Genomic DNA, 12993 nt, shown 5'->3' with positions numbered 1-12993 from the left:
ATTTATATGGCGCCAAATCACAACAAACTGTCGCCTCAAGGCACTTTGTATTGTGGGTAAAGACCCTACAATAATACAGAGAAAACCCAACAGTCAAAACGACCCCCTACACTGTAAAAAAAGATATATCAGAATCAGAATCAGAATCAGAAGGTTTTTATTGCCATATGGGTGAACAGGTTCACAGCATTAGGAAATTGCTGCGGTACTTCGTGCTTACAGAAAAAAAACAAAAAAAAACAAATAAGTATAAAAACTATAAGACAATATACAAGTATACAAATTGCAAATATACAGAGATATTAGAGCTATAACTATAGCACAATATTACAAAATTACAAAATATACAGTGCAGAGACTAATTAAAAGATAAAAGAATGTAGACTATATTCCACTAATATGTACATCAGTGCAATCAGACAGGTACCATATTTACTCAATAAAATTGAGGCAACAGATTGCACGCAATATTATTAATTAAATATAATCTTGTTTGTAATTGAGTAAATTTTAATTAAATGAGACCCTTTGGAGTTAACCATTTAATATGAGTAGATTTAATTAAAATACATAAAGGAATTAATTAAAACCTAAACAAAAATATTGAGTAGATATCAAAAAGAGAAATGTCTAAATTAGTAAAAAGTACTAATAAAACATAATTAAATTCTACATACAAGTACCATGTAATTGAGTAATAATGATATATCTTAATCAATGAATTTACTTGAATTTACTTAGTGGATTTAATTAAATCTAAATATAATTCTTACTTAGATATATTGTGTTTATCTCATGACCCACATTTTAAGGTGAGATTACAATGGGTACCACGAAGTACAGAGTAAATAAAACTCAATTAACAGAACATACATTAAATTCTTGCCAAAAGTAACACTTTTAATTATAAAAATTATAGCATTTCATTGCAAACTTTTACAAATGCTGACCTTGAACACTATTTTTGTGAAAACAAAAATGAGTACAGTTGCCAGAGGACCTGTCGAGAAGAACTAAAAAACGTTAGGGCATGGCTACACTGTCCTACTGACATAAATTTACAAATAAATTAAATGCTTGTGACAAATAAGAGAGGAGACCATTTATGGTCATTGTATAAACTGAAATAATTGTCTTATCTTAAAGAAAAATCCTATGCTTGCTTCCTCACCTTAGTGAGCCGCTAAATTATATCAGTTATGATCTTAAAGAGAAGCACAAATCCTTGAAAAGTACATGTGCCACAACAGAAAACATGTAAAAGAACAATTTGTAAACATTTTTACCTTGAACCAACCACAACAGAATTTTTTAAGGGGTATTCAGAACGATGTCCTAAGCAGAACCTGCAAACGTAAGGACCTGTAAAGCTTTCAATAAGTCCACCAAGAGAGTGCGCACCAAGATTGTCTGCTGCCATACAACATACTGTCCCTTTAAAATTCTTTCCATCACTGGCAACAAAAACTCTAGACATACAAAACTCTTCTTTTTAAGACACAAATCTTTTGAGAGGCTCTAACACAATATCATAGCCAAATCTTTTAGCACCAACAGCCTTGCAGAGACTAGACCAGTTTATTGCACAAAGTATAGAGCGCAATCCAGGTGGTATATTTGCTAATACCCAATAAACAGCTGTGATATTGTTTTTTTACACAATGTTCCTAATGGAATCCTCAAAATAATCAATGTGGAGAATGAATGCTATTCTTGGTTCCTCTACAATGAAAAAAAATAGTTTTGTCTGAAATATTCCCCATCTTGAAATGATTCATTCTGAATGGATAAGCTTAACCTCAAGTGAAATATCCTTATTGGTCAATATATGCTGCAAGGTAGAAGGGGCAGGGCATGTATTGGGAGCTGAGATTCTCCTGCAAATCAAGAGCATACTCCACTGGCTAAAATTACAAATAAATTAAATGCTTGTGACAAATAAGAGAGGAGACCATTTATGGTCATTGTATAAACTGAAAGAATTGTCTTGTCGAAAAGAAAAATCCTATGCTTGCTTCCTCAGCACAGCGAGCCATTAAATTATATCAGTTATGATCTCAAAGAAAAAGCACAAATCTATGAAAAGTGCACTTGCCCCAACAGAAAACATGTAAAAGAACAATTTGTACATAAACATTTTACCGTGAACTGACCACAACAGAAATTTCACTGACATTTGGCACCTTCAAACATTCAATTCTCAAGCTTTGTTAAAGCTGAACCTTGTGGGTCACACAAAAGTGTGCGACCATAGTCTCAGTTCAAGCCAGAAGTTTGCTCTTGAGGGACTGGACTTTCTTTGACAGCTTTGATGCATCCAGTTCCAAGAAAAGTTTTTGGAATACCTCAAAGGTGTACTTCAACTGCTTGGGATAGTCGAGATTCAGTGCATAGGTCAAGCCCAAGAGGAGACAGCAAGCACTGGCAATATCTCCAAGTCCTCTGATGACTTCCATGCCCTCAATGACAACTCCAATTTCCTTTGGGCTGTCGCTTGTGGAGGCTATGTCCTTTGTGAGTTATTGCCACTACAAGCTGTTCAAGTTCCTCCAAGTTCTCGATGTCCTGCAACATGAAAATGTAATCAGTGCCATAGCATAAAACTTTATTTTTAAAGTAGCATATCACTTAAAAAAAAAACTGCACAACACATCACAAAGATTTTTAATAAAGAGCTCTATGTCACCCATGTCAATGTAAGGGTGAATGACAAATTAAAGCAAAATTTTAAGTTCATGTTTATTTAGGGCCCTTATTCACTGTTCACTGATCACTCATGAAAACCAGAAGGAGTTCATCCACCAGCAGCCAACAACTTCAGTGCTCCTTAGAATTGATTCAACAGACTGAAGCTGTTCTGGTAGGGCAAAAATTAAAGAGTACGAAAACAGTTTTGGTTACACATCACATACCAATGTACTTGACAGCCTCTAATCAAGGAATTACAATCCTTGAATTAGGTTAATGCGAATTAAGTTCACCTACACTGAACTCTTTGATGAGATGTTCCCCATGCTCTCCAAGGTATTCTATAAGGCACCGAAGGACAACCTCTCTGGCCGTCTCAACCCTAGGGCACGTGGAGTTCTGGAGAGGAATGCAACAACTGATAAGCCAATCATAAAAACAAAACAAAAAAAATCACTGTAGATGTTCTATTAATTCGTAAATGTCAACACATAACACTTAGGGGACAATTCTGGTTTTGTACAACCTAGATCCTATTTTTGTGATTTTGGTCATCATGTTTTTAAATTCTGATAGTATTTTACTTGCCTGCTTCACTATAGAGTTAAATATACATTTAGTGAATCCTTGAGTTCATGGCAGTATTTTTGTGTATGTGTGTGTTTTCTGTTCTTATAAATGGAGTCAGTGCAGTGTCATAATTCTGTTAGTTCTGATATTACACTGCTAAAAAACAAACTTCATTCCACAGCACCTTAGTTTGAAGAGTTTGTGTGGTCCTTTTAGCTTTGTAATGCCTGGTCTGTGAAAGGTACTACATAAAAAAACTTTACAATAATATCGAACACATGGTGATAAAATGATAACTGCTATCTTGAAATGGAGCCTAAAGTCAAATATATACTGACAGCACCTAAAATCCCAATCACTGTATAGAGCGGTTAACTCCATAACCACAAAACTCACAAATAGATAAATAAAGAATTATAATCATCATGATAAAATATTATCTAGACATGTACTTTCAAAATTTTATTAGATTTTGCCACCTTGAGTGTAAAGAAAAAAATGTTGCCTGGAAATCTTACGGAACAAAGCGACTTAATTTTGAAAAGTATTGTACCTCCAGTGGCTCCATTATGATCTACAGTCTTTGTCCAAGTGCTCCACCTTTAGCATGAAACAGCTTCAGTAGCTTGGGAGTGTGAAGGTCCAACCCAGACATAAATTTGGGTTCCAGTTGTACAGTGGTTATTCTCTGAAATTCAGCACTGATCTGAAACAAAAAGGCAACACGACAGACAGTGGTATTACATCACTTCTCAACCTCGAAATCGTCAATGTAGAGAATTAATGCTATTCTTGGTTCCTCTACAGCAAAAAATGGGTTTTGTTTGAAATATTCCCCATCTTGAAATGATTCATAATGAGTGGATGAGCTTGGTCTTTTTTTTAAAACTTCATGTGAAATATCCTTATTAGTCAATATATGCTGCAAGGTCTCAGGAAGGGGCACGTATTGGAAGCTGAGATTCTCCTGCGAATCAAGAACATACTCCACTGGTTCGATAAATTCAAACTGTTCCTTGAAATATTTTCTTCTTTTATAAACAGAACCAAAGGGCCCATCTACTCCCAATGCTTTGCTTGTAGGATGTGACTTACAGAGCTCTTCTGCCAATTCAGTGACAATGTCTTCTTCCACAGCACAATTGCTCTTTTTCAAACTTGTTTCAACTAGCTTATAAATTACTGGAGCAGATGCTGTGTATATAAAATGAAGCTCCTCCACCAAATCATCAATACATTTACCAGAAACGTTGTGCACACTTTCCAACTTCAAGAGAAGTAAGCCAATTCTTTGTTGTATTTCATTCGATATATCCACTGGAGGATTTATACAGGTATCCTCATAATCACTGTCACCTACATGATCAGTGGTAAAGTCTGGTGTTCACCAATGGCATCTGGCTTTAAGTCTTCAATTGAATGAGATCTGTGCTTTCTGCTTTTGTGCGAAAAAAATGTGACATATATATTTGTCTTAAATGTGCATCCAGCAAAAACACACTCTACGGTTTCATGACGCCTCAGATGATTGCCAAGGTGTAGGAAATATTCTTTTTTAGTGGGATGTTTAGATGAGCAGATTAAACATGAGAAACAGAGGACTACTTCTGGCCTTCTAGCTTCATCTTCTGGATGGTATCTTGAAAGATGCGTGCGTAGGGCACTCAAAGTTTTAAAGGAGCACGGACAATCATGAACAAGACAAGGTACCGAATTTCCAGTTTCAAATGTCCTGTGCTGTAGCCTGTAATGGGTCAGAAGATCACCCCTTGTCGTTGCTCTGAATCCGCAGGTTTTACACTGCCATCTCATCTGGGGACATGTAAGAGAAACACAGTAATGTTAATGACAAAATGTGCCTTTCTGCTTAATTGCATCCCTGTATCAATCACATGCATAGGCTGTATTGTAGGGCTGGTTGGTATATCAATATTTGCATCCGTTTGTTATATGTGCACTGACGACATCCAGCCTAGCAAGACGTTAAATTTTTACACAATTATAGCCTACATTCTAGATTTGAGAGTTTCTCCCAAAACAAAACTTGTTAATTTGACTTCATTATTTAAGCCATTTTAAATATTTCATACTATTAATGAATTGTAAAGCCTAATTGTTGTACACTTGAACACGTGATTACTATAATATAATAAGTGACTGGCTACATTTTTACTGAGTTTTATGCAAAGGTAGAACAAATTAATTTTAATAGGGAGGTTTTTATAGCAGGCATCACATCAAGCTGCATCACTTCACATCAGGCTTGCGCATTAACCTACTTTTATCTTTTATATTATTTCACCACCACCACCCCTGCCTGGCTGAAGTTCGCGAAACTTTTAAACTATCAAACCTGGCTGTGCTGGACACAAAACGAATAAAGATATGGTACCGCATTACTCAAATGTTTTCAGAAGAATTGTATTGTACTGTTTCGCGTTTAAATGAGAAAATTGACGCAACCGTCGTGTTAGCTCGCCTCCCTGATATGACTTCTCGCGGCTGGCGGGAGATTAATAAACAGTAACCCTTAATAAAACTGAAGCTCTAAAACGTAACTGTTGATACACTGACTTAATGCGTTTTCAAGGTAACTTAACATTTATGACAAAACAGCGAAAGAACAGAGAGAAGTGATAACGTTACCTGCGTGGTAAACGGTCCAACACAAAGAGGAAGTAAAGCTAACGGAAGTGCAGCAAGTAGAGTTTGGAACATAGATGCTCACTATACTTAGCCCTGATAATTTCCCGTTATGGAAAGGTGTCTAATCGTAACACAAACCCCAACATGCTTATCGGCAGGATTTAATAAGTACATACCGAGGACATATCACTAACATAAACGGAACATGGGCAACACAATAGCGGAAATACTAACCAATATCTTTCAAAATAAAAGCTTGTGCTTTTGTCAGCAATACGAACGGTTCGAAACGCTACCACAGTACTAGCCTATATTAACATGGCTTAGCTAACAGAAGCCAGCTTTCTGCTGCTGAGTCTCTCTCTCTCTGTGACTGCTCATGTTGTATTATAATGCAGCATACACCATACCTATGCATTGTCCTCACCAGCCCAGTACAAACAAAATAAGTTTCCTTACCGTAGTCAACCAGATAGATGAGTAAAGAGGTAGAGGGTAACTCCCCGTCTGCATGTTTTGTGGCTATGTCTGCCAAATTCAAAAAGCGCGGTTAACAGGAAGTGCTTTTCAATTAAAAATTGACCAATTCCATTAAGTTGGATTTATTCAATTTTCTCTCTGTTTAGAATTACACAAACAGAAAGCTTATATTTGATTAACCCAGAATACGTCAGTTTTATTCAAGACATTTTTATTTTAATTTTACTTAAATAATTACAACAAAATCAAAAACACATTAATATTGAATATATTTTACTAAATTCATCAATTAAAACCTACATGACCACAGAATCATTTATTACAGTGTATGAGCAAGCATTTGGCGACAGTGGAAAGGAAAAACTCCCTTTAACAGGAAGAAACCTCCAGCAGAACCCGGCTCAGGGAGGGGCAGTCATCTGCCGCAACCGGTTGGGCTGAGGGGAGAGAAAGACATGCTGTGGAAGAGAGCCAGAGATTAATATCAATTAATGATTAAATGCAGAGTGGAGTATAAACAAAGTAAATAAGGTGAATGAGAAGAAACAGTGCATTATGTGAACCCCCCAGCAGACTAGGCCTATAGCAGCATAACTAAGGGATGGTTCAGGGTCACCTGATCCAGCCCTAACTATAAGCTTTATCATAAAGGAAAGTTTTAAGCCTAATCTTAAAAATAGAGAGGGTGTCTGTCTCCTGAATCCAAGCTGGAAGCTGGTTCCACAGAAGAGGCGCCTGAAAGCTGAAGGCTCTGCCTCCCATTCTACTCTTAAGTATCCTAGGAACCACAAGTAAGCCAGCAGTCTGAGAGCGAAGTGCTCTGTTGGGGTGATATGGTACTATGAGGTCTTTGAGATAAGATGGGGCCTGATTATTCAAGACCTTGTATGTGAGGAGAAGAATTTTAAATTCTATTCTAGATTTAATAGGGAGCCAATGAAGAGAGGCCAATATGGGAGAAATCTGCTCTCTCTTTCTAGTCCCTGTCAGTACTCTAGCTGCAGCATTTTGGATCAGCTGAAGGCTTTTCAGGGAGCTTTTAGGACAGCCTGATAATAATGAATTACAATAGTCCAGCCTAGAAGTAATAAATGCATGAATGAGCTTTTCAGCATCACTCTGAGAAAGGATGTTTCTAATTTTAGAAATATTGCGCAAATGCAAAAAAGCGGTCCTACATATTTGTTTAATATGTGCATTGAAGGACATATCCTGGTCAAAAATGACTCCAAGATTTCTCACAGTGTTACTGGAGGCCAAAGTAATGCCATCCAGAGTAAGTATCTGGTTTGACACCATGTTTCTAAGATTTGTGGGGCCGAGAACACGAATTTCAGTTTTATCTGAATTTAGAAGCAGGAAATTAGAGGTCATCCAGGCAGAAGAGGGGCCTGAAAGGCCCCTCTTCTGTGGAACCAGCTCCCAGCTTGGATTCAGGAGACAGACACCCTCTCTTTTTTTAAGATTAGGCTTAAAACTTTCCTTTATGATCAAGCTTATAGTTAGGGCTGGATCAGGTGACCCTGAACCCTCCCTTAGTTATGCTGCTATAGGCCTAGTCTGCTGGGGGGTTCACATAATGCACTGTTTCTTTTCATTCACCTTATTTACTTTGTTTATACTCCACTCTGCATTTAATCATTAATTGTTATTAGTCTCTGTCTCTCTTCCACAGCATGTCTTTTCTCTCCCCTCAGCCCAACCAGTCGCTGCAGATGACTGACCCTCCCTGAGCCTGGTTCTGCTGGAGGTTTCTTCCTGTTAAAGGGAGTTTTTCCTTCCCACTGTCACCAAGTGCTGCTCATAGGGGGTCGTTTTGACTGCTGGGTTTTCTCTGTATTATTGTAGGGTCTTTACCCACAATACAAAGCACCTTGAGGCGACTGTTGTGATTTGGTGCTATATAAATAAAATTAAATTGAATTGAATCGAATTGAATGGTTTTGGCTGTTATGAGGAATAACTGTGTTTCTGAATTGTCCTCCTGTCCATCTAATTTTTGTGTATCCTAAATGCCTTGGGCATGCTAAATTTCAGACAGACCATTTTGAAAAACATGTGCAGCCTGCACATCCATCCATCCATCCATTTCTTTTGTTTATCCAGTTCTGGGTCACAGTTGGGCTGGAACCTATTGTAGCTGTCATAGGGCGAAAGGCAGGCAACACCCTTGGACAGGTGACCAATCTATTGCAAGGTTAACACATGCATATAGACAACAGTTCACACACACAACTTCAAATAAGCTAACATGGTTATGCTCACATAAAACTTTAATCAAAAGTCAGATCAAAATGATAGTGTTTCCTGTTTCTGTGTTTTCATTTTGTTCTCCTGATCATTTACTTGTTAAAGTAAAGATTCTCTATTAACAGATTTGGATCTGACACCTGATAGTGGCTGTTCCAACAGGCTTCTTTACTGAGTGGAGTGGCCCGGTGCTTAATACACTCGGGACCAGCTGCTAGCGCTCTCCAAAACACCGCTGCTGTCTGGAGCCAGACCGGTTATCCCGCAGGAAAGAAAACATCAGAGGGAGTATTGGGAGTGCAGTGTGTTATGCTTCACGGAGACATGGATGCACCTGGACCACAGTGCCACAGTACCCGGCCTTTTCACTATTTGCGCTGACAGAGATGCTAAGCTGAGCGGTAGGAAGAAAGGTGGAGGGACTGCAGTGTTTGTGAATGAAAGGTGGTGCCATCCAGGACATGTTACCGTAAAGGAGCGTCTCTGCTCGCCTAACATTGAACTATTAGCTGTGTGTATGTGCCCATATTATTTACCACGTGAATTCTCCTTCACTATATTGATCGGTGTCTACATACCACCATCAGCTGATAGGGCAGCAGCATGGGACATCATACACGTGACTGTTACTGACCTACAGCGTAAACACCCAGAGGCTTTCATCACCATCACTAGCGATTTTAACCATGCCAGTCTGGACTCCACTCTGCCAACCTTTCAGCAGTACGTGGACTGTAAAACATGGGACAATAAAACTCTGGACCTTCTGTATGCAAACATCCAGGATGCATACAAAGCCACTGCCCTTCCCCCACTAGGTAGATCAGACCATAACCTGGTCCTGTTAACGCCTCAGTATGTCCCTGCAGTTCAAAGACTTCCCGTTGCCACCAAGTCTGTGAGGAGGTGGAGTCAGGAGGCCAGCGAGGCCCTGCAGGTCTGCTTTGACACCACAGACTGGGATGTGCTCTGTGATCCGCATGGGGATGACATCAACTGCATCACAGACTGCGTCACAGAGTACATAAATTTCTGTGAGGACACCATCATCCCAACCAGAATTGTTTTCCCAACAACAAGCATCACAAGTGACCTGAAGGGCCCTACTGAATGAAAAGAAGAGGGTCTTCAGGTCTGGGAGAAAGGACGGGCTGAGAATGATACAGCGTGAACTGAAGGCAGGGCTGAGAAGGTGTAAAGATGTATACAGGGATAAACTGGAGACCAAACTCCAGCTGAATAACACAAAAGAAGTGTGGAGGGGGATGCAGCTGATCACAGGCCTCAATCCAAGAGATCAGCAGCAGCATGGGGGCAGCATGGACAGAGCCAAGCAGCTGAATCAGTTTTTCAACAGATTCAGTAACGGACCCCCTGTTGCCCCTCCTCACACAGCACCAATCCCAACACCTCCTCAGCCATCAAACAATCCACCAATAGCTTGCAGGTGAAACATGCTCTTGACCCTCTTCAGTCTGCTTATCAGCCTCGTGTGGGGGTGGATGATGCAGTTACTTACCTGTTGCAGCATGCTCACTCTCACCTGGATGGTACTGGTGGCATGGTGATTTTTCCAGTGCCTTTAATACCATCCAACCACCACTGCTCAGTGAGAAGTTGCTCAGGATGGGTGTCACCACTTTTACTGTCTCCTGGATTGCTGACTATCTCTCACAGAGGCCTCAGTTTGTACGGCTGGGGGAACCCTGCCTGCTGTGGTGGTTAGCAATACTGGAGCACCACAGGGGACAGTTCTATCGCCATTCCTGTTTACCAGATTTCCAGTACAACAGTGAAACGTGCCGCCTGCAGAAGTTCTCTGATGATACTGCAGTGGTTGGGTGTATTAAGTGTGGGCAGGAATCAGAGTACAGAGAGCTGGTGAGGAGCTTTGTGGAGTGGTCCAGCAGAAATCACCTTCTTCTCAATGTCAGCAAGCCATTGGTGGTGGACTTCTGGAGGAATAAATCTGCGACTAAGCCCATTAACATCTTGGGAGAGGACGTGGAAACGGTTGACAGCTACAGGTACCTGGGCATTGACCTGAATGACAGACTGGACTGGAGGACCAACAGTGATGCTGTGTATAGGAAGGGGATGAGCAGACTCTACTTTCTAAGGAAGCTCAGATCCTTTAATTTGTGCAGCAAGATGTTGGAGATCTTCTACCAGTCTGTGATAGCAAGTGCCATCTACTCTGCTGTTGTCTGCTGGGGGGGGCAGCATCAGTGCCAGAGATGCCAGCAGGATCAACAAACTGATTTGCAAGGCTGGAACCATCATAGGTCAGAAACTGGAGACGTTTGAGTCAGTGAGTGACAGAAGGTCACTGAATAAACTGCTCACTATTGTGGACAACCCATCTCACCCGCCACATTCCACACTGCTATGTCATGTCGGGCTGTGTGGCTGGGGAGGCTAGACCCGAAATGCAGGACTCAGGCAAATGGTGAACTTAAAGTGGTTTATTTGAGTATAGAAACAACAGACAACAACAAACCTAAACTGGGACTGGACGGGTGCAAGGACTAAACAGAGGAGGACAGCTGGGAACAGAGAGACACACAGCATTGGGAGCAATGATGACGACACAATAAAGAACAGATGAAAACTGAGGGCTTAAAGACACATCAGGTAAGCAGGGCAAGAGGAAACAGCAGGACAGGTGAAGCAAATGAAACTAATAACAGGGGAAGCAAAACTAAACACAAAGCACAGAGAATTAAATTTATATTTATAATACTAATATTAAAATATATACTACTGAAAATTACGTTTTTTACTTTAGTTTTTAAAGCCCAGCTGGAGTATCATCATGACCCACCAGGAGGCCAAGGGAAACGCTGCTTTAAAGGAATTTCTTCAAATTTGGAACAATTATTCAGTTGAACTTTATGATAAACTGGGTGAAAGTCAATATGATCTCACATGGTTTGTCCACAACTAAAAATTAATTACTTTCAATATTTATGTAAATGTCTAAAGTGATAATGATGTTGGACTGATGGAATATGTAAACAAAAAGTCAAAGGAAATTTCACTGTGAAATAAAATGTTCTGCAAAAACACTCTGACCATCATTGAACCCCATAATTTAGGAACAGAAAGACAGATTTTTTACCTTATTTCACTCTTGGTAGGGTACTCAATTGGTGGCGCTAATCTTTGGTTCTCTACTTCCTTCCTTCAAAATATTCAGTGCTTGTGTTACGCTATACTGCCAAAAGTATTCCCTCACCCATCCAACTCACTGAATCCAGGTGTTCCAGTCACTTCCACGGCCACAGGTGTATAAGCCAGCACCTCGGCATGCAGACTGCTTCTACAAACATCAGTGAAAGAATGGGTCGCTCTCAGGGGCTCAGTGAACTCCAGCTTGGTACCGTGATAGGATGATACCTGTGCAACAAGTCCAGTCACTACTAAATATTCCACAGTCAGATGTTAGTGGGATTATAACAAAGTGGAAGCAATTGGGAATGACAGCAACTCAGCCATGAAGTGGTAGGCCACGTAAAATCATGAACATTCTGCAGAGTCAATCACTACAGACCTCCAACCTTCATGTAGTCTTCAGATCAACTCAAGAACAGTGTGCAGAGAGCTTCATGGAATGGGTTTCCATGGCAGCTGCATCCAAGCCTTACATCACCAAGCACAATGCAGAGTGTTGATGCAGTGGTGTAAAGCACGCCGACACTGGACTCTAGAGCAGTGGAGACGTGTTCTCTGGAGGGATGAATCACACTTCTCCATCTGCCAATCTGATGGAGGAGTCTGGGTTTGGTGGTTCCAAGTGTAAAGTTTGGTGGAGGGAGGGGGGGGGGGGGATTATAGTGTGGGGGTGTAGTTCCAGTGAAAGGAACTCTTTTTGGGGATGGCCCCTTCCTGTTCCAACATGACTGCACACCAGTGCACAGAGCAGCTCCATAAAGACATGGATGAGCCAGTTTGGTGTGGAAGAACTTGACTGGCCTGCACAGAGTCCTGACCTCAGCCTGATAGTACACCTTTGGGATGAATTTTCGGGGTGGCTGTAGCTCAGGAGCTAGCCCAGGTCACCTACTGATCGGAAGGTCAGCGGTTCGATTCCTGGCTACTCCAGGCTGCATGCCAGCGTATCCTTGGGCAAGATACTTAACCCCAAGTTGCTCTCCAACGCAACCATTCGAGTGTGAATGTTAGATTAAAAAAAAGCACTTAGCTTGGAAGTGCTTATATGAATGGCTGTGAATGGGGTAAATATAAACATGTTGTATAAGCGTTTTGAGTGCTCAGACAGTAGAAAAGCACTATATAAGAACTAGTCCATTTACCATGAATTAGAGTGGAGACTGTGAGCCAGGTCTTCTCTCCAAC

At 40.5% G+C, this 12993-nt stretch overlaps 1 long non-coding RNA gene across 2 annotated transcripts; it reads right to left on the bottom strand.

Annotated features, from left to right (window-relative positions):
* Positions 1–695: 695 nt before the first annotated feature.
* LOC115787788 (uncharacterized) lies at positions 696–6542 on the bottom strand. 2 transcript variants are annotated; one of them, XR_004020544.1, is made up of 5 exons: positions 6364–6542; positions 4969–5070; positions 3812–3964; positions 2986–3087; positions 696–2565 (listed from the first exon to the last, which is right to left on the bottom strand). It is a non-coding gene; the product is annotated as an uncharacterized LOC115787788 (long non-coding RNA). The 2 variants fall into 2 exon arrangements; XR_004020545.1 differs by lacking the exon at positions 6364–6542 and adding an exon at positions 5905–6345.
* Positions 6543–12993: the final 6451 nt, after the last annotated feature.

This window comes from Archocentrus centrarchus, chromosome 11 (assembly GCF_007364275.1).
Source record: "Archocentrus centrarchus isolate MPI-CPG fArcCen1 chromosome 11, fArcCen1, whole genome shotgun sequence".
Taxonomy (NCBI): Eukaryota; Metazoa; Chordata; class Actinopteri; order Cichliformes; family Cichlidae; genus Archocentrus; species Archocentrus centrarchus.
This window is presented reverse-complemented; position numbering and strand designations above follow the sequence as displayed.